This window comes from Oncorhynchus nerka, unplaced genomic scaffold (genome assembly GCF_034236695.1).
Source record: "Oncorhynchus nerka isolate Pitt River unplaced genomic scaffold, Oner_Uvic_2.0 unplaced_scaffold_1729, whole genome shotgun sequence".
Classification (NCBI taxonomy): Eukaryota; Metazoa; Chordata; class Actinopteri; order Salmoniformes; family Salmonidae; genus Oncorhynchus; species Oncorhynchus nerka.
Genome location: NW_027039594.1, coordinates 67740 through 73739, shown reverse-complemented (window position 1 = coordinate 73739; position 6000 = coordinate 67740). Strand labels below are relative to the sequence as shown.

General features: G+C 42.7%; 1 pseudogene; it reads right to left on the bottom strand.

Annotated features, from left to right (window-relative positions):
- Positions 1 to 1678: 1678 nt before the first annotated feature.
- LOC135568048 (regulator of G-protein signaling 6-like) overlaps positions 1679 to 6000 on the bottom strand; it is a 47172-nt pseudogene continuing 42850 nt past the window's right edge.

The window sequence follows — 6000 nt, the reverse complement described above, 5'->3', positions numbered from 1 at the left end:
GGTTCAGTGGTCTAAGGCCCTGCGTCTAAGTGCTAGAGGTGTCACTACAGACCCTGGTTCCATTCCGGGCTGTATCACAACCGGCCGTGATCGGGAGTCCCATTGGGCAGTGCATAATTGGCCCGGCGTCGTTAGGGTTTGGCCGGGATAGGCCGTCATTGTAAATAAGAGTTTGTTCTTAACTGACTTGCCTAGTTAAATAAAGGTTAAATTTAAAATGACGGGGTATTGTGTGTAAGCCAGTGACACAAAATCTAAATGTAATCCATTTTAAATTCAGGCTGTAACACAACAAAAATGTGGAAAAAGTCAAGGGGTGTGAATACTTTCTGAAGGCTCTGTATTCACGCAGACATAATCCATTCACACTTACATGGTCAAGAACATACACAACATACACACCTCGTAGCTCTACCACCACGTTTCAGTCAGTCAATAGTACATAGTTATCATTCAGCTGGTGTGTAGGATACCTCACATCCTCCACGATGCATCAGTTTTTGAACATATTTATTTGATGTATTTTAGTAAATGTCAACTTGTTTCATAGGCTTCCCTTCTACCTTTCACTTTGTATATCATTCCAAAATGTTCATGTAAAACTCCAAATGATTTCTAAACGATTCGGTGCTTCTATGTTGATTCGGTTCTTCTATGTCAACAATATGTTAATAGATTGAACTGAACACAGGTAATATACTGTATATTTCGTATAGATTTGGGGCTGTGGATAGATTTCTTATAGGAGCTATTGGATATTTCACAGGGCTATTGGATAGATTTCGTATAGGACTATTGGATAGATTTCTTATAGGGCTATTGGATAGATTTCTTATAGGGCTATTGGATAGATTTCGTACAGGGCTATTGGATATATTTCTTATAGGACTATTGGATATATTTCTTATAGGACTATTGGATAGATTTATTATAGGACTATTGGATAGATTTATTATAGGGCTATTGGATAGATTTCTTATAGGACTATTGGATAGATTTCGTATAGGACTATTGGATAGATTTCGTATAGGACTATTGGATAGATTTCTTATAGGACTATTGGATATATTTCTTATAGGACTATTGGATATATTTCTTATAGGACTATTGGATATATTTCTTATAGGACTATTGGATATATTTCTTATAGGACTATTGGATAGATTTATTATAGGGCTATTGGATAAATTTCTTATAGGACTATTGGATAGATTTCTTATAGACCTATTGGATATATTTGTATTGAGGACTATTGGATATTTTATAGGACTATTGGATATATTTCTTATAGGACTATTGGATAGATTTATTATAGGACTATTGGATAGATTTCTTATAGACCTATTGGATATATTTATTATAGGACAATTGGATAGATTTGAAGAACCCTGAAGGAAACCTATAGCCCGAAATACAATCCTGAAATATAGTGGCAGAAGACCTGAAGATGTTTTAGTTGATGTTGTTAAAAAATATATATATATATATAGTATTTAATGCAAAAGCAATTACAGTGTCACGACTGGAAATGTTTTACAAGCTATTTTCTTATTTTGTTTTGTGCTTTTTTTTTAAACATTAAAAAACATGTTATATTGTTTCTCCACAGACAATCATGAAGTAAAGTAAATGTGTGGGCTACTTCCCCAAAATGGCATCCTATTCCTTGTGTAGTGCTCTACTTGAGGCCCGTCGCCGCCGTGGCCCGTGCGCCACCGTGGCCCGTCGCCGCCGTGGCCTGTGCGCCGCCCCGTGGGGTCGTGCGCCGCCGTGGCCCGTCAGCCGCCACCCCATACACCACCGTACCCATACACTACCGTGACCAAAAAGTTTTAGAACACCTACTCATTCAAGTGTTTTTTCTTTTTTAATATTTTCTACATTGTAGAATAATAAAACATCATAATAATAAAACATCAAAACTATGAAATAACACATGTAGTAAATCATGTAGTAACCAAAAAAGTGTTACACAAATCAAAATATATTTTGTTTTTGAGAATCTTCAAATAGCCACCCTTTGCCTTGATGACAGCTTTGCACACTCTTATATTCTCTCAACCAGCTTCACCTGGAATGCTTTTCCAAATGTCTTGAAGGAGTTCTCCATCACTCTCCATCTTGGTCAAATAGCTCTTACATAGCCTGGAGGTGTGTTGGGTAATTGTTCTGTTGAAAAACAAGTGATAGTCCCACAAAGCCCAAACCAGATGGGATGGCACATCGCTGCAGAATGCTGTGTTGGCCATGCTGGTTAAGTGTGCCTTGAATTCTAAATAAATCACAGACAGTGTCACCAGCAAAGCACCCCCAGACCATAACCTCCTCCTCCATGCTGTACGGTGGGAAATACACATGCAGAGATCATCCGTTCCCCCACACGCGTCTCACAAAGACATGGTGGTTGGAACCAAAAATCTCAATTTGGACTCTGACCAAAGGACAAATTTCAACTGTATAGCCAGTTTCATCATAGCGCTTGATGGTTTTGCAAGAAACTGTACTTGAAGTTCCAGAAACTTTCTTAAAGTTCTGGACTGAAATGTTCCATATTGACTGACCTTCATGTCTTTGGGAAAGTAATGATGGACTGTCATTTCTCTTATTTGAAGAATCTTATTTGAGCTGTTCTTGCCATAAAAATGGACTTGGTATTTTACCAAATAGGGCTATCTTCTGAATATACAGCAACCCCTCAGTACCTTGTCACATTTAAAACAGCATTCCAGGTGACTATCTTCTGGTCAGACTCCGGAAGCTGGTTGAGGAGGTTGATGCTGGGGTTGAGGGACATCAGAGACTGCAATGTTCTCCTGTTTCTCCCTGGGAAGACGCTATCCGATGCGGTGTAGCCGACAGAAACAAACATCTTTCTGGTAAGAAGAGCGGCGGGGCGTATGCCTCATGACTAACTAGACATGGTGTGATGAAGGAAACATACAGGAACTCAAATCCTTCTGTTCACCTTGATTTAGAATTCCTCACAATCAAATGTAGACCGTATTATCTTCCAAGAGAATTCTCTTCGATTATAATCACAGCCGTATATATCCCCCAAGCAGACACATCGATGGCTCTGAGCGAACTTTATTTAACTCTTTTGCAAACTGGAAACCATTTATCCTGAGGCTGCATTCATTGTAGCTGGGGATTTTAAATAAAGCTAATCTGAAAACAGGACTCCTAAATTTTATCAGCATATCGATTGCATGCATCCAGGGGGTGGTAAAACCTGGATCATTGTTACTCTAACTTCCGCGACGCATATAAGGCCCTGCCCACTTACCCCCTTTCGGAAAAGCTATTACGACTCCATTTTGCTGATCCCTGCCTACAGGCAGATACTAAAACAAGTGGCTCCCACGCCTGAGGTCTGTCCAACGCTGGTCAGACCAAGCTGACTCCACACTCAGACTGCTTCCATCACGTGGACTGGGACATGTTTCGTATTGCGTCAGATAGAAATATTGACGAATACGCTGATTCAAAAGTGCGAGTTCATTAGAACGTGCGTTGAAGATGTCGTTCCCATAGCAACGATAAAACATTCCCTAACCAGAAACCGTGGATTGGGATGGCAGCATTCGCGTGAAACTGCGTAACCACTGCTTTTAATCAGGGCAAGGTGTCTGGCAACATGACCGAATACAAACAGTGCAGGTATTCCCTCCCATAAGGCTATTAAACAAGCTAGCGTCAGTACAGAGACAAAGTAGAATCTCAATTCAACGGCTCCAGACACAAGAGGCATGTGGCAGGGTCTACAGTCAATCACGGACTACAAGAAGAAACCAGCCCAGTCACGGACCAGGATGTCTTGCTCCCAGGCAGACTAAATAACTTTTTTGCCCGCTTTGAGGACAATACAGTGCCACTGACACGGCCTGCAACGAAACATGCGGTCTCTCCTTCACTGCAGCCGAGGGGTGAGGCGACATTTAACGTGTGGCCTCGCAAGGTTGCAGGCCCAGACGGCATCCCCAGCCGCGCCCTCAGAGCATGCGCCAGACCAGCTGGCCGGTGTGTTTACGGACATATTCAATCAATCCCTATACCAGTCTGCTGTTCCCACATGCTTCAAGAGGGCCACCATTGTTCCTGTTCCAAAGCTAAGGTAACTGAGCTAAACGACTACCGCCCCGTAGCACTCACTTCCGTCATCATGAAGTGCTTTGAGAGACTAGCCAAGGACCATATCACCTCCACCTACCTGACACCTAGACCCACTCCAATTTGCTTACCGCCCAAATAGGTCCACAGACGATGCAATCTCAACCACACTGCACACTGCCCTAACCCACCTGGACAAGAGGAATACCTATGTGAGAATGCTGTTCATCGACTACAGTCCTGGCATTCAATACCATAGTACCCTCCAAGCTCGTCATCAAGCTCTCGAGACCCTGGTCCTCGACCCCGCCTGTGCAACTGGGTACTGAACTTCCTGACGGGCCGCCCCCAGGTGGTGAGGGTAGGCAATAACATCTCCTCCCGCTGATCCCTCCTCAACACGGGGGCCCCACAGGGTGCGTTCTGAGCCCTCTCCTGTACTCCCTGTTCACCCACGACTGCGTGGCCATGCACGCCTCCAACTCAATCATCAAGTTTGCGGACGACACAACAGTGGTGAGTTTGATTACCAGCAACGTGAGACGGCCTACAGGGAGGAGGTGAGGGCCCTCGGAGTGTGGTGTCAGGAAAATAACCTCACACTCAACGTCAACAAAACTAAGGAGATGATTGTGGACTTCCCAGGAAACAGCAGAGGGAACACCCCCTATCCACATCGATGGAACAGTAGTGGAGAGGGTAGTAAGTTTTATGTTCCTCGGCATACACATCACAGACAAACTGAATTGGTCCACTCACACTGACAGCGTGTGAAGAAGCGCAGAGCGCGCTCAACCTCAGGAGGCTGAAGAAATTCGGCTTGTCACCAAAAGCACTCACAAACTTCTACAGATGCACAATCGAGAGCATCCTGGTGGTGTATCACCGCCTGGTACGGCAACTGCTCCGCCCTCAACCGTAAGGCTCTCAGAGGGTAGTGAGGTCTGCACAACGCATCACCGGGGGCAAACTACCTGCCCTCCAGGACACTACACCACCGATGTTACAGGAAGGCCATAAAGATCATCAAGGACATCAACCACCAGAACCACTGCCTGTTCACCCCGCTATCATCCAGAAGGCGAGGTCAGTACAGGTGCATCAAAGCTGGGACTGAGAGACTGAACAGCTTCTATCTCATGGCTATCAGACTGTTAAACAGCCATTGAGTGGCTGCCAACACACTGCCATGACACTGACCCAACTCCAGCCACTTTAATAATAATGGGAATTGATGGGAAATGATGTAAATATATCACTAGCCATTTAAACAATGCTACCTTATATAATGTTACTTACCCTACATTATTCATCTCATATGCATACGTATATACTGTACTCTACATCATCATTTGTCCTTATGTAATACATGTATCACTAGCCACTTTAACTATGCCACTTTGTTTTACTTTGTCTACATACTCATCTCATATGTATATACTGTACTCGTACATCTACTGTATGCTGCCTTACCTTATCACTACTCATATATCATATGTACATATTCTTTATCCCCCTTACACTGTGTATAAGACAGTAGTTTTAGAATTGTTAGTTAGATTACTTGTTGGTTATCACTGCATTGTCGGAACTAGAAGCACAAGCATTTCGCTACACTGCATTAACATCTGCTAACCATGTATGTGACAAATAAGATTTGATTTGATTTTGATTTGATTTATTTGTTATTACGTAGTTTTGATGTCTTCAACATTATTCTACAATGTAGAAAATAGTAAAAAAATAAAGAAAACCCTTTAATGAGGAGGTTTTCAAAGGTTTTGACTGGTACTGTATTTAAGGAAGTGTACCATTTGAGATGCATTTTCCTTATTCTCCCCCTCATGTCAGACATTTTAATGTTTCCTTTCCCCCCTCATGTCAGACATT